The 15,427-nt window shown below is 37.4% G+C and overlaps 1 protein-coding gene across 2 annotated transcripts in view; it reads left to right on the top strand.

Moving 5' to 3' along the window:
* EML4 (EMAP like 4) overlaps nucleotides 1–15,427 on the top strand; it is a 173,250-nt gene that overhangs the window by 67,244 nt on the left and 90,579 nt on the right. The gene's annotated exons all lie outside the window — the stretch shown is intronic.

The following is a 15,427-nucleotide window of genomic DNA, read 5'->3' as shown; positions in this document are numbered from 1 at the left end:
CTGTGTTATCAGTTCGGTGATGGTGGTGGTATTTTTTCAACAGGAAGGTTTATTGTAGGATATTTAACAAAATAGCCATTTCCTATAGATAAGTGTAGATCATCCTGTTTATAGTGATATGAGGTACCCTCTAAAAAAAGGTCCATTCCCTTTCACATGTAATTGAAAATAAATGTGACTGTGTTTTGTTGTACAGCCAAATTTAGAAAATTCTAAAGCCTTTCTCACCCTTCCAAGTATTTTAATGTTGTAGATTTAAAATTAAAGGTTTTCTTAACATTTGTGTATGCTGATTCTGATATCATTTGTTTACAGGTTTTCATAAGTAGACTACAGTTTTTAAAGTATTTACTTTAAAAAACAGTGGCAATTAGCTTCCTCACTGAAATTTCTAAAATATATATGAAGCCATTATTTTTGCAATTACACATTTATATGCCTTTTTGGAATGCCACTGTATTTTTTTATAACCAAGAATTAAGATTTTGCAAATTCTTCAATACAAAACTTTGAAAGAAAGAAAAAAAGTTTGCTATTGAAAGCTGTATGTAGAGTTGATGGTTGTCGTTACTTTTTTTTTCCTATGTTGTGAATGTTGTAAAAATTAATACTACTGCAAGATTGAAATAGTTACTTATACAAATTCCTATGATAATGCACTTGAACTAAGGAGATCAATAAGATATTAAGTTTTCTATGGGAAGGACAATTTCCTAGATGTTATCTAAATTACATCTACCGTATGATGATGGGTTTTGGGTGCCTTTACTTTCAGCTTATTCATTGGGCATGTACTTTGAATTCAGTTTCTCTGTGGAACACTTAACAACCAAGTCCAACCACTATTATATACTTAATTAAAAAGTTAGTATGTGGCCCTTCTGATATCATGGCAGATGCTTGGCTCTATTTTTTGCCATAACTCTATTATATTTGTAAAGAGACATTTGGAGGTTAGGACAGAAATATAATTTCAACACTTATTCACATGACAGACTTCAGTTTGAAAATTGTAGGTAAATTTTTTTTGGTGTGGGGGAGAGAGATAGCAAGTAGGGGTATTCATAGTTTAGATCAAATTATTGCTAATCAAGTTTTTAAAGCAAGAGGAATTATGATTGCCTAAAGTTGTAAAATATATTCAATTAAAATATCAATTACACAATTTGGTCTAGGTGCATTAGTGTCTAAATGTCCTTTATCAGTAACGGAATGTATTTTGGATGATTCTAAGTCTACAGTATTTTTTAATCATTTGGGTGATTCTACGTCTACAATATTTTGTAATAAAGAATATTACTAAAGTGTATATTGATGTAATGGGCTGTGAGAATAACCTTGAGGAAGAGGAAGAAGAACTGCAGCCAAGACAATGGTCAGGTAAGAGAAATCTTGAGGCAGAATGGAACTTGAGAAAGCATCTCAGACTTGATCCTCCTTAGTTCTTTTTAGGATAAAGGCACGGAGGGGGGAGGCACATTCAGATTTACAAGATTCTGTTACTGTAACCCTAAAATAAAAGTAGTTTTTAGTATTTATGACTTTGGTGTTTGAGTGTGATCTACCTCATAGGGCTGACAATTAGTGTATCCTTAAACGCCTGCTTGTGCCTACTTCCATTTCTAGTATTGTTGAAAGACTCCTGACATCATTTGAAATCTTCATTTTAGATGCATGATCTTTCTTTCTCTGTAGCTATTTTGTTACTAATTTCGATGGTGTTTTGCTACCTCTAAAATCACAATTGGCATGCCTTGAATATCTCGGGAGCAGTAGTAGGGGTTATTACCCTTCCACCAGTGTTTATGTTTTTGAAAGCACCCAGTTTACATGACAGAATGCTCATCTAGATGGGCAGGGTGCTTCTAATGTTCTGATATGCAGAAGTAAAAAGAAATTAAAAAGCAGTATGAGTGATGGGGCAATTTCAAAGTGTGAATGGATTGTCACTCAAGATATGTGCAGGATTAGTTGCATCAGCTGAAGACTGGCATAACTGTTTTTTTTGGGGGGGGGAGACCCAAGCTTAATGCAGATCTAAAATAGTATGATTTTATATCCTAGTTGTAACACAGGGTTCTTTATTTTACTGGTATATTCCTCCAAGTTGAGTTCACATCCTGGTGAATATTTAAATGTATCTAAATAGCAACAACATGAAACTTTCTTGTTGTAAACCGCCCAAAGTCCCTCTGGTGAGAGGAGATGGGTGGTGACAAATCTGATAAATAAACAAACAAACAAACAAACAAACTGGTTTGCTATTGACTTCTTCCAAGAAGTGTTTTTTTTTTTTTGACTTTCCAGTCTAGATTTCAGGCCTAGGATTTCCTGATGGTTATCCAGATATTGACCAGGGCTGAGTTTCTTGGGTTTGTTCGAGATCAGCTAAGGTCAGCTAGGTGCTGCCATCTGCCATGACTTTACCAGTATAGTACATAGTAAGTCATGTGCACTAAGAAAATAAAGCAGAGCTGTAGAGTGCACATACTTATGAATGAAATAGACAAAAGATTTTTAGTTCTTACATTCTTTATAAGTTCTTTATATTGTCCACTTCATTAATAAATTGTTGTTAGTTCTTCCATCTATGAACTTGAATTATTCTGGTTGAGTTTGGGAATGAGCACAGGCAGTTGAAATGTAGATTGCAAGAATTTGTTTTCTGTGCACAAAGTCATGCTTGCAGAGAGGAATCCAGAGAAGAGGACTCATTGACAAATCTAATCTGATAATAGTGGGCAACTTTTTAGGAAAGTAACTAATATGCTACCACCACAACTTGTGCTTTCATTGTAGTGCTACTTTCCCTTTGTATATTTTTAAGCTGTGCACTTGGAGAGATGCATGAAAGGCCTATTGGGGGTGGGGAGCACTTTACATACTAAGATTGCTTTGTTTTGACTTTTATCTTGCCGTGAACATTCTGCCAGTTGGCTTTAGTCACAGCTACCAAAAGACTGAACACATGTTGCATTCATTAACTTTCCTCTGGCTCTGTTCAATTTTGCAAGTCAGACAAAAGCATTATCATATTAAATGGACTGTTGTGCAGCTGTAATATGAGTTCTCACATTTGTAATGAAATGATAATCTGGAGAGAGCTGCATTTTTCCCCAATTGGCGATACTGTGTCTTTTTAATGGTCAAGTATGTAACTTCAAAATTATGCCATGCGGGCGGGGGAGAGAGAGAGAATCTTATTTGTATTCTGTCATTTTTCTGAGATGCTTCAGCAGAAATTAGTCTGACAGTATATATCTGACCAAAGTTGATACATTATGTTAAAGTGGTGATAGCTTCTGGTTACATATTCTGTTCATCCGCACAAGATGCCAAATTGTATACTTACTATTTTTCAAGTCACAAAAGAATCGAGTCTATGATTCATTTTTTACATTATAGCAAATCTATATAGGTGGAACTTGTTTGTCATATCTTTTTTTTTGTACTTTGAAACAAATATTTTTATTCTCTAATTGTATTCAGTGGGTACACTGCTAGCTTTGTCTTTTTCACTGATTTCTCTGCATAATTTTTTAGTTTCTCCCTCCCCCCACAATTATTGTGGAATATTTTACATTGTAGAAATCAACATTGTGAATGTTCTTTGACATGACTTATAGGGGAAAAACATAACTCATCTTACTGATGTCATAAAAATGATTATTGCTATTCATTATTTTACGTGCTTTGGTATCAACAATTCAGCCTTACCTGACAAAGAGGAGCTTAAAATTCAGGTCTCTAAATTTAAACCATAGATTCTTTGTTTTGAAACAAAAGATGGTCTGGATTTTCTTTCACAGAATAATATGTCACTTAATAAAAATCTTATAAAAGGCTTATTATCCTTCCATTTAAAAATACAACAAATTAAACATGTAGTGTTTGGCAAATTCTTTAATTTCTGGTTTATTCTATATGCTAAATCACTGCATAATGTCTGTTCTAGTAAATGCCTTATTACTGTACTTATGGCCACTAAGGTTTAGCTACTCCTTACAGCAGTCTCACATTTCTCTTCCCCCCCCCATGTAACCCACCCCTATTCAGATTGCCTGCCCTCTCTCTCTCTTTATTTCTCACCCCCCACACACGCACACTCTTTGCTAAGTGGTAGTAGGCAAAAGGGAATATCTCCTTAGTAAGTTAGAGTTCCAGAAAGAGAGAAGCTTTTCTTAAAGATTCTTACTTGTGCTGTGCCTAAGTGCGTTTGCGGTGGACCATCTGGACTGGCAGGATTTCCTCAGAATTCAAAGTATGTTATCTGATTTGAAGAACTGGGGATTGCTCTGAAACTCTGGGAAGACAGCAGGAAACGTAGACAGAACTGGTTTGCAGCTCTTGTTACATAGGTGGCAAGAATGGAAGACGCCTTGCCTTGTCTTGCTTCTGTGTGCAGTTCATCAGCTCTTATGAACTTCTGCACTGGTAAAGTACAGCTTTTTTTTTTTTTTGTGAACTGTCAATGCCAGTGAATACCTGTTATATCTTACTATTCCGGGGGAAATTCTATTCTTATTTAATTTTTTCATTATCCTGTCAACAAAATATTTATCAAATCAAACGTATATCAGGAAAAATGAACTTCTACTGCTGCCTTGAAATATATTCTTTTCCTAGATCACTTATGGAAGCCTTAAATGAAATCTGTTTTTATCAATTAATGGCTGTGATGTATTTTGTGAAAGAGAGACTAAGCTGAAACTCATTCCGTATGGCAGAATGAAAATTCCCATCTCACTAAAGAATCCTGGCATAGAAATTGAATTAATTTCAGTTTAAACTTGACACTCCTTTATATGTAAGACACTTCAACTAGAGTAGCTTTTGCTAAAAGTTGAATCCTGGGATAGTTTTTTTTCATGAACAGGAGATGTGCAGGGAGCTATAAATATCTGTGCAGAATACATATAATATCTGTGCAGAATACTTCATTATGTATGTTATAATCTGAAACATTTACAATACAGTTTGTATTTCTTTTAGCATGTGATATTTTCCAAATTTATTCCATGCTTTCTCTTAATTGACAGATGCTAAAATACTGCAGTACTAATCCCCCTGCATATATCGTTAGTTTGATGTGTATAGATACAGGAAAGTTAGCTATCCAGCTCTCACTCCAACATGTGTGCGTATATATGTACCTATCCATGTAGACCAGCTGGGTCTCTGTGCGTGTCTATATCTTTGCCTATTGAAAGCATGCTAAGGTTATGGAGCAAGAACAAAATATATGTGAGAGTTTAAATTCAATCTTATTTTGCAAGCACACTCAGGATAATGCAACCTTTATTAATTCTGCTGATTCGCTTAAATCAGTTTTGGAATGAACACATATATGTATATGAAGGAGGGGGGAATTTTAGGGGATTAAAGTTGAATGGAAAACTACTTATACAGAAAGATATTGAATATTAAAATAGAAACTGCTTCACTACTGTTATATCTTTCTACAGTTTAATCTGGAAGAAAAATGTTCCTTTATAAGAATATCACTAATACCACTAATGTTCAAAACTCCCTCCACTGAAAAAGCAAAGGTGTTAAGTGTAAGGTGGTATAAAATGTTGTATTAAGATATTAACAATTGTGCAGAATGTAGGAGCAGGGCTTGTTGGAAATTGGGTAGAGAGGAACCCAGTTGTTTTAGATGGACTGTTAATTTAGTTGTTAAATACTGCCTTTAAGAATAACATTTATTCTTTTGATCATACAGATAAATGGCAGCAAGGGAGCTGAAGGAGGTTTGATTCAGCTCTGTACTTGATGCTTTATTTTTGTGTAATGTCTTCTTTGGATGTGATACAAATCCCACTGAAACTAAATATTACAGTGCTGCATTTGTGGACTTTGATTATAACTTAAAAAATAATAATAAATCTGCCATTCCGAAACATAAGGAGCAGGTTTGGGGAAATAGTACATTGAAGTCAGATGAACTTAAATACTGCATGCTGCATGGTTGGGGATAGCATTTAGAAGTACTAAAGGGAATTTGATCTCAGTTTGCTTTATGTATTTACAAATTTTCATGTATTTTGGTATTTAAGTTTTCCTTTTTTATATTCTGCTTCAGCTCAATAAGTGTTTAGTAAATGGTTCCTTTTCATTTATAAGAAAAGTAACCTAAGTGGTACAGAAGTATAATCCACTTCTGAGCCATAGACATTATGCTTTCAGTTACAATAATTTTAGCAATTTATAGATATGAAACATCTTTTTTAATTTGAATTATTTATTATCATACTTTGAATACTGCAAGTTGTCCTTTTAAGAAGACAGTGCAGGAGCCTAGACAAACATAAAATGTGTGAAATAGTTTCATTATTAATTCTTGTTGGAGGCATTTCATTTTTAATTGAAACATGAAAAACTGGGTTTATTTTAAGGTTCTATTCTGGATCAGATTGAGCAAATATTCATATAAGATTGATTTCTATTGCAGATTTTTTTTTCTTGCTTTAGATTTGGTTTACAGTCATTCTAGGAAATAACCAACATTTCTTTTTTATTTTCACACTCATTTTTATTTAACCAACTAGTTAATCAGCACTGAAAGCTCATATGTTGGTTGATATTTGTGCAAAAAACTATAATTTGGCTAAAGAACAATAGTAATCGACAGTCAAAGGACTTTGCCGTGTATCTGAATTTGCAAATAAAACTGGTTACATTAAAAATGTTAGATGAATATAATCCACTTAAATAAGCCGACTCTGGACAGAAAAGTCATTCCCTAATATCGATAATGGTTTCATGTATCACCCTAAATCTTCACATGTTACAGTACATGTGAATCCATGCCAATAGTGTGTTCAACAAAATAAATAATTGCTTCTGTCAACTTAGCTACTGCATGTAAACAGGCATAAAAATAATCTACCTCAGTATGAATCTGCCTTTTAGGGTTTATGTATCAGTTCTCATACAAAACTAGTATTTCTTTATTAAAGCGCAATATGTGAAAATGCTTGCACATGCTCTGTGTGTGTTTGTGTATGTGTGTGTGTGTGTGTGTGTGTGTATTAACATAAAGTTTTGCTTGCTGATGCCATTGCCACCATATTTAGACAGATCCTGGAACACAGTTAGAAAACTTCAAATTTCTTTAGTTTTCATGTTCCAAAATTGAGTAATTAGAATACTCCACTCTCTGGGATGTTTCCAGGAGCGAACTTGATAAAAGCCATTATAGAAATACTACCATTCAGATCTTATGTGGTCAGTGTTTGGCTACAGCACACATTTTGTTTGAAAAGCAAACATGTCCATCATCATAAGACAGTGAAGGGATGCTAGTGGCAGAAACAGCAGCGGTGATGAGATTTACAGATGAGATCCCAACCTGTGGCAATTTTTCAGTATTGCTGGCTCTGAGTAATATTTTTTATTGTTAATATGGTTGTGTACTTAAATATTATCTATAGTTCTTTCATTTAAGCTAAAGGCTTTTTAAAAAAATTACAGGTACTTACATTATCTTGAAAGCTGCAGTGTTGGAGTTGTCCCGTACAGGGGCAATGCCTAAATATTTTTCTATTTTAAATTGTGGTTAGTAAGTGGTGCTTTTCTATTGTAGGAAAAGAAGTCTGATCATATAACATGGGAGAACACTTGACGGTGTAAAAGCCACCCTGAAGTCCTCAGAGGAAAATCAAAATGATTGGATGCATTTTCTTGTTCTTGTTTGATATTTTAACAAATGGTTTGAAACATTTTCTATGAGAATCATTGTACTCCTTTGCAGTTTAAGGTAAAATATTTTCAGCTGCCATAAAATCTGCTCAGCCTCAAGCTATTCAAAATAATAAGCTTGCCAGCAGAAGAACACTGGAGGTATAGTTGAATATTAGAGACTGTCTGTCCACAAACTGGTGTCCTCCTGATGTGTGTGAACTACAGAATTTATTTTTTAAAATTTTTATTTATTTTCTATCCTGCCTTTATTATTTTTATAAATAACTCAAGGTGGCGACATACCAAATACTCCTTCCTCTTATTTTCCCCACAACAACAACCCTGTGAGGTGAGTTGGGCTGAGAGGGAGTGACTGGTCCAAGGTCACCCAGCCAGCTTTCATGCCTAAGGCAGGACTAGAACTCACAGTCTCCCAGTTTCTAGCCTGTTGCCTTAACCACTAGACCAAACGTTTGGCCATACTGATTTGAAATTTCCTGGGGGTGGGTGGGCGGGTGTTTGCTGTCTTGGTGTATTTTAAGAGTGTCAAGTTGTGGATGCAGTAATAGACAAAACACAAGAAAACTTGTAGAAGCTCTGAATGGATTGGCGGCAAAGTTGAGTTAACAAATCTGCTAATTCCCAACAGGCTTTTCTGGATTATCTGAGCAAATTATTTAATTTCTGCCTCCCCCGATAAAACTATTTTTTTCAACAGGATCAGTATAATTTATTTTTAAACAGTCTTAAATCTGTGACAAATAAAGGTGGCATAGAACAGAAGAAATAAAAATGATATACCAAAGTTAAGCAGTAAGAGAATTGTCCTTGTAACACTGTCCCATAAATGGGAGGCATCACAAGTGCAGGATAAAGCTTTTTTACTTTTTACTTTTCAGTTCAGTCCTAAGAGAAAGCAAGGATAAAAAAAAAAATCTTCCTCCCAGTCCTAAGAGGGAGGTGAGAAGATAAAGAAGACTGGCATTGGCCTTTCATTCCAGAGATGACTACAACAAGAACAGACAGGAAAACAACCTTCGAACAATAATGTACTTCAACAAGCTAAGCAAATTAGGCAAGAACCAAGAAAAAAATGCCCCCTCAGTGGAAAACTGCAAATATTTGGCACGCTGGGGAGCACAGTGCAAGGACAGATGGGTTCATTTGGGATTTTCTCTGCTTATCAGAGTACCCTATTTGGAGTTAGCAGCCTCAACAGCACTTCACTGCCTCCAGGAGCTCAGTTTCATGGTGAATTTTACCAAGAGCACACTTGTACCCTCAAAATAATCCTTCAACTGGATGTCACCATTAACTCAAAGGAAAGGAAACTTCCTAGGTGAGGAGTGCACTTTCAAGCTTCTAAGGGTTGTAAGGGACATCCTAGCATCTGGGAAGCTGACTTTCACAACACTGGCAAAATTACAGGGGGCAATAGTTAGGCCTTGGACTCAGTATCTTTGGCCAGCTTCTACTACCAGTGGCTCCTCCTCCCACTCCAGGACCAAATTGCCAAAAGAACTCATCTTGTGCATATGGGTGCCAATTAAGAGCCCATAGGGGCTAATTCCAGTCAATTTGGCACAGGGAATGCTATTCTGACAGCTAATTAGGGATCCGGTGACAAGAGGCAAGCCTGTTATGTTCAGAGTAGAGATCAAGGTCCCAGCATGAATTGATGAACCAATTGGACTTGAGTTCGGTACAGTTGGCTCCGAAGGGACTTTTACACCTGTTGAGTGAGTGGCACCTTAATGTTATGTCCAAAGCCTTTGTAAACAGTCAGAGCAGATCCAGATCAAGATGCCACATGACTTACAGCAAGGTAGAGAAATACCTATTCTCTTCATTGAATTACATAAAAGAATAACTCAACATCATAGCCAGCTGGTTGAGTTGTCAGCACTTGTCTTAGAGAGAGCAAGTCCTATATCCAAAGACTTTTTTTTACAAAATCCCAGCAAGATTAGGATCCCCCTTGATCAACCTGTTCATAAAAGTGGACAAAAGTTTAGTGAACCCCTGAAAACAGAACCCAGTCCCTCCAGTCATCAATTATTGAAAGTTGTAAAGGTAAAAAGACTCCATGAGTCCCAAAACACTATATTGGAAATGAATGGGAACAATACAAAAGAAATGGTTCTGCAATTTTGCATTTTTGTATACATTTTTGTATACAACTTTCGCAGTCTATTTTGTTGAGTTTGTGATGTGGCATGAAGCCAATTTGTGCAAAAATGGAACCAGGAACCTTGGCTGGAATAGTCTTCAGAGTTGTAACTTCTCTCTTTTTTTCCTAATCTGTTCTTTGCATCACTACATTAAAAGATATCAAAATTCCATTTGAATACTGTAACCATTTTATGAGCTTCAGCCTCTTCAACATCATAGTTGTGACTTTATGTTGCGAAAGAACTACTTCCATTTCAAAGTAAATCATTCTGGGACACCGTCCCATTCCATTTTCAATTATATGGGATAACTAATGCTTGCAGATTAATATCAGTTAAAAAAAATAAGCACAATTCATAAATGAAGAGTCAGGCTTGTTCTGTCTTAGATTATTCAGTATAATAACTTCAACTTTTTTTCAGTTTTGTCTTTAATGTCCCAGAATTGATCAGGAAATGATGGTTTTAAACAAGACAATTGTCCTTCTGGGCAAAAACATTCCAGAGTCACAAACAAAGAAAATATATCAAAGTTTGTGGATATTTTATGTTTTGTTACGCTTCGCCATGTTATGTCATGGAATCAGACTTTTAGCTATCTTTGTAATTGACATGGTGTTTGTCACAAGGATACTGCTTTGTGCAGGTAAGTAAAATGTGTGAAGTCATACCTCTTTGCCCCTCTTTCTGTATTTTCAGAATAACTTGTAAGTTGCAGGGGCTTACCCCGTGCATCGAGCTTAGTTATTTGAGAATCTGACACGACTGAATCGATTAAAAGGAAAGGAAGAAGAAGTCTCAAATGGTTATCAAGGTTAAGTGTGATGCATTTTAGTGAATTCTGTGTCGGCAATTGATGCTACCATAAGTTCTTTTAAAAACACTTCACCATTTCTTCTTCAAAACCCTCTCGTTGAAGATTGTCTTTCACTTACAAAATATACCTGTCTCAGTCATCAAGAGCGCAGCTGTCAAGATCAAAGGCAGTGGATGGCATATGAAACATAAAATGTTAAACAGTTCTGAAACATCAGTGACAGTGTGATATTTTTGTGTATGTGCAAGGTATTAGGTCACATTTAAGTAGATTTAAAATCTACAAATATAAGGGCTACCAATGCTGGGCAATAAAATCCGGATGATTACTAGATTACAGCAAAGAGTTATGTATCTCTTTGCTGCCACCTTGTGGCCATCTAGATTTTTGTAGCAGTATGGCAGCCCTGCAAGTATCTTATCTATTGAATCTGGAGCTCAAATTTCCCACACATTCATCCTGTTACTAACACCTTTAAGTGTTTCCAGAGCTTACAGACATGTATGTTTCACTACCCAATTGTTGTGCTTCTTTGTTACCACCTTTAAATCTATGTGGTGCTCAAAACTGGCTCTAGTTTATTTCAGCAGAGCTTTGTGCTAAAGAAAGCATTTTTGTTATCTGTGCTGTGTTACAATTCAAATTAGCATTTTTCATGCAGTAATATTGTGATTTAATCATTGATGGCAGTTTATCTCTAGATTCCTGCCCAACAAATAAAACTATTGCCCATTTATTCTTCCTTTTCTGAGGGATAAATCTAATTGAGAGTTTATTTCGTTCTGAGAAAAACAAATGCTTATTAAGCTGCTGATGTTGGCAATGGGGAGGTAATATTTAATTGCTTAAAATCTTCAGAGTATAGATCAGTAATGGGCAATTTTAAAAATAATACTGAAACTGAAATATTCTGTCCTTATTAACAGTAGGAAACAGGAATCGTATTTCACAGCAGAATACCAGATGAGCTTGAGATACTGTTCTGTTTTTTTTCTTCTTCTTTTGGTACCCTGTTTGATAATCGTAGGAATAGTTGTATCGACATCTCAGTGTTGCTCATTAGCACCTTGCTAATGCAGTAATGTCTTCAGCAAAGGATCGTTACCTTGTCGTGGTGCTGGAGCTTGAGCACCTCAATGATGCCATGAGCTAAACCGTGAAGGGCCACCCAAGACGGGAAGGTCATGACAGAGAGGTCAGACTAAATGCGATCCCTGGGGAAGGTAATGGCAACCCACCCCAGTATTCTTGCCGTGAAAACTAAATGGATCAGTACAACCAGAGATATGTCGGTATACCATCGGAAGGTGAGACCCCCAGGTTGGAAGATGGTGAAAATGCTACTGGGGAGGAACAGAGGATGAGCTCAACTAGCCCCAGACGTGATGACGCAGCTAGCTCAAAGCCGAAAGGACGGCTAGCGGCCGACGGTGCTGGTGGTGAACGGCGAATCCGATGTTCTAAGGATCAACACACCATTGGAACCTGGAATGTAAGATCTATGAGCCAGGGCAAATTGGATGTGGTTATTGGTGAGATGTCAAGATTAAAGATAGACATTCTGGGCGTCAGTGAACTGAAATGGACTGGAATGGGCCACTTCACATCAAATGACCACCAGATCTACTACTGTGGACAAGAGGACCACAGAAGAAATGGAGTAGCCTTCATAATTAATAGTAAAGTGGCTAAAGCAGTGCTTGGATACAACCCAAAAAACGACAGAATGATCTCAATTCGAATTCAGGGCAAGCCATCTAACATCACAGTGATCCAAATATACGCCCCAACCACAAATGCTGAAGAAGCTGAAGTAGAGCAGTTCTATGAGGATCTGCAGCACCTACTGGACAACACGCCTAAAAGAGATGTTATTTTCATCACAGGAGACTGGAATGCTAAGGTGGGCAGTCAAATGACACCTCGAATTACAGGTAAGTATGGCCTGGGAGAACAAAATGAAGCAGGACATAGGCTGATAGAATTTTGCCAAGACAATTCACTCTGCATAACAAACACTCTCTTCCAACAACCTAAGAGACGGCTTTATACATGGACTTCACCAGATGGACAACACCGAAATCAGATTGATTATATCCTTTGCAGCCAAAGGTGGCGGACATCTGTACAGTCGGTAAAAACAAGGCCTGGAGCTGACTGTAGTTCAGATCACGAACTTCTTCTTGCACAATTTAGGATCAGACTAAAGAGATTAGGGAAGACCCACAGATCAGCTAGATATGAGCTCACTAATATTCCTAAGGAATATACAGTGGAGGTGAAGAATAGATTTAAGGGACTGGACTTAGTAGATAGTGTCCCGGAAGAACTCTGGACAGAAGTTGGCAGCATTGTTCAGGAGGCAGCAACAAAATACATCCCAAAGAAAGAGAAAACCAAGAAGGCCAAATGGCTGTCTGCTGAGACACTAGAAGTAGCCCAAGAAAGAAGGAAAGCAAAAGGCAACAGTGATAGGGGGAGATATGCCCAATTAAATGCAAAATTCCAGAGGTTAGCCAGAAGAGATAAGGAATTATTTTTAAACAAGCAATGCGCAGAAGTGGAAGAAGACAATAGAATAGGAAGGACAAGAGACCTCTTCCAGAAAATTAGAAACATTGGAGGTAAATTCCAGGCAAAAATGGGTATGATCAAAAACAAAGATGGCAAGGACCTAACAGAAGAAGAAGAGATCAAGAAAAGGTGGCAAGAATATACAGAAGACCTGTATAGGAAGGATAACAATATCGGGGATAGCTTTGACGGTGTGGTCAGTGAGCTAGAGCCAGACATCCTGAAGAGTGAGGTTGAGTGGGCCTTAAGAAGCATTGCTAATAACAAGGCAACAGGAGACGACGGCATCCCAGCTGAACTGTTCAAAATCTTGCAAGATGATGCTGTCAAGGTAATGCATGCTATATGCCAGCAAATTTGGAAAACACAAGAATGGCCATCAGACTGGAAAAAATCAACTTATATCCCCATACCAAAAAAGGGAAACACTAAAGAATGTTCAAACTATCGAACAGTGGCACTAATTTCACATGCCAGTAAGGTAATGCTCAAGATCCTGCAAGGTAGACTTCAGCAGTTCATGGAGCGAGAATTGCCAGATGTACAAGCTGGGTTTAGAAAAGGCAGAGGAACTAGAGACCAAATTGCCAATATCCGCTGGATAATGGAAAAAGCCAGGGAGTTTCAGAAAAACATCTATTTCTGTTTTATTGACTATTCTAAAGCCTTTGACTGTGTGGACCATAACAAATTGTGGCAAGTTCTTAGTGGTATGGGGATACCAAGTCATCTTGTCTGCCTCCTGAAGAATCTGTATAACGACCAAGTAGCAACAGTAAGAACAGATCACGAACAACAGACTGGTTTACGATTGGGAAAGGAGTACGGCAGGGCTGTATACTCTCACCCTACCTATTCAACTTGTATGCAGAACACATCATGCGACAAGCTGGCCTTGAGGAATCCAAGGCTGGAGTTAAAATCTCTGGAAGAAACATTAACAATCTCAGATATGCAGATGATACCACTTTGATGGCTGAAAGCGAAGAGGAACTGAGGAGCCTTATGATGAAGGTGAAAGAAGAAAATGCAAAAGCTGGTTTGCAGCTAAACCTCAAAAAAACCAAGATTATGGCAACCAGCTTGATTGATAACTGGCAAATAGAGGGAGAAAATGTAGAAGCAGTGAAAGACTTTGTATTCCTAGGTGCGAAGATTACTGCAGATGCTGACTGCAGTCAGGAAATCAGAAGACGCTTAATCCTTGGAAGAAGAGCAATGACAAATCTCGATAAAATAGTTAAGAGCAGAGACATCACGCTGACAACAAAGGCCCGCATAGTTAAAGCAATGGTGTTCCCCGTAGTAACATATGGCTGCGAGAGCTGGACCATAAGGAAGGCTGAGCGAAGGAAGATCGATGCTTTTGAACTGTGGTGTTGGAGGAAAATTCTGAGAGTGCCTTGGACTGCACGAAGATCAAACCAGTCCATCCTCCAGGAAATCAAGCCAGACTGCTCACTTGAGGGAATGATATTAAAGGCCAAACTGAAATACTTTGGCCACATAATGAGAAGACAGGACACCCTGGAGAAGATGCTGATGCTCGGGAGAGTGGAGGGCAAAAGGAAGAGGGGCCGACCAAGGGCAAGGTGGATGGATGATATTCTAGAGGTGACGGACTCGTCCCTGAGGGAGCTGGGGGTGTTGACGACCGACAGGAAGCTCTGGCGTGGGCTGGTCCATGAAGTCACGAAGAGTCGGAAGCGACTAAACGAATAAACAACAACAATGCAGTAATGTATACCTGGAAGTTATAATGCAGTAAAAAGCTGGTTTTGATGTCATTATAGTCATATTTCATCCAGTTTAAGGTTTTGTGTATACTGATTCATTAGATGAGCACGTACCCCACAACTTGTTATGTTGTGCCACTGCAGCCAAATAAAATAGCTATCTGGAATAGTTTCTTGCCAGCAGATTCTGGTGAATTCAGAGATAGAAAAATTCTACTAAATGCCTGCAACTAATTTATTTGGCCCTGCTGTGAAGAGGGAGTTTATATGCTTGTTTTAATTTTTTTAAAAGATCTACTTACGGTTTTATAAGTAGTAGTTGGTTTTGTACTAGCATTTTAGTTGTACTGTGTCTTATGGCCGAACCAAAACGACCTTCTATCTGCCTTGATGTGACTGTAATTATTATAACAGCATAGTACAATATGGGCAGGTCCCTTTAT

The sequence above is a fragment of the Candoia aspera genome, chromosome 1 (assembly GCF_035149785.1).
Source record: "Candoia aspera isolate rCanAsp1 chromosome 1, rCanAsp1.hap2, whole genome shotgun sequence".
Taxonomy (NCBI): domain Eukaryota; kingdom Metazoa; phylum Chordata; class Lepidosauria; order Squamata; family Boidae; genus Candoia; species Candoia aspera.
The sequence above is the reverse complement of the archived record's forward strand: the minus strand, read 5'-3'. Positions and strand labels throughout refer to the sequence as shown.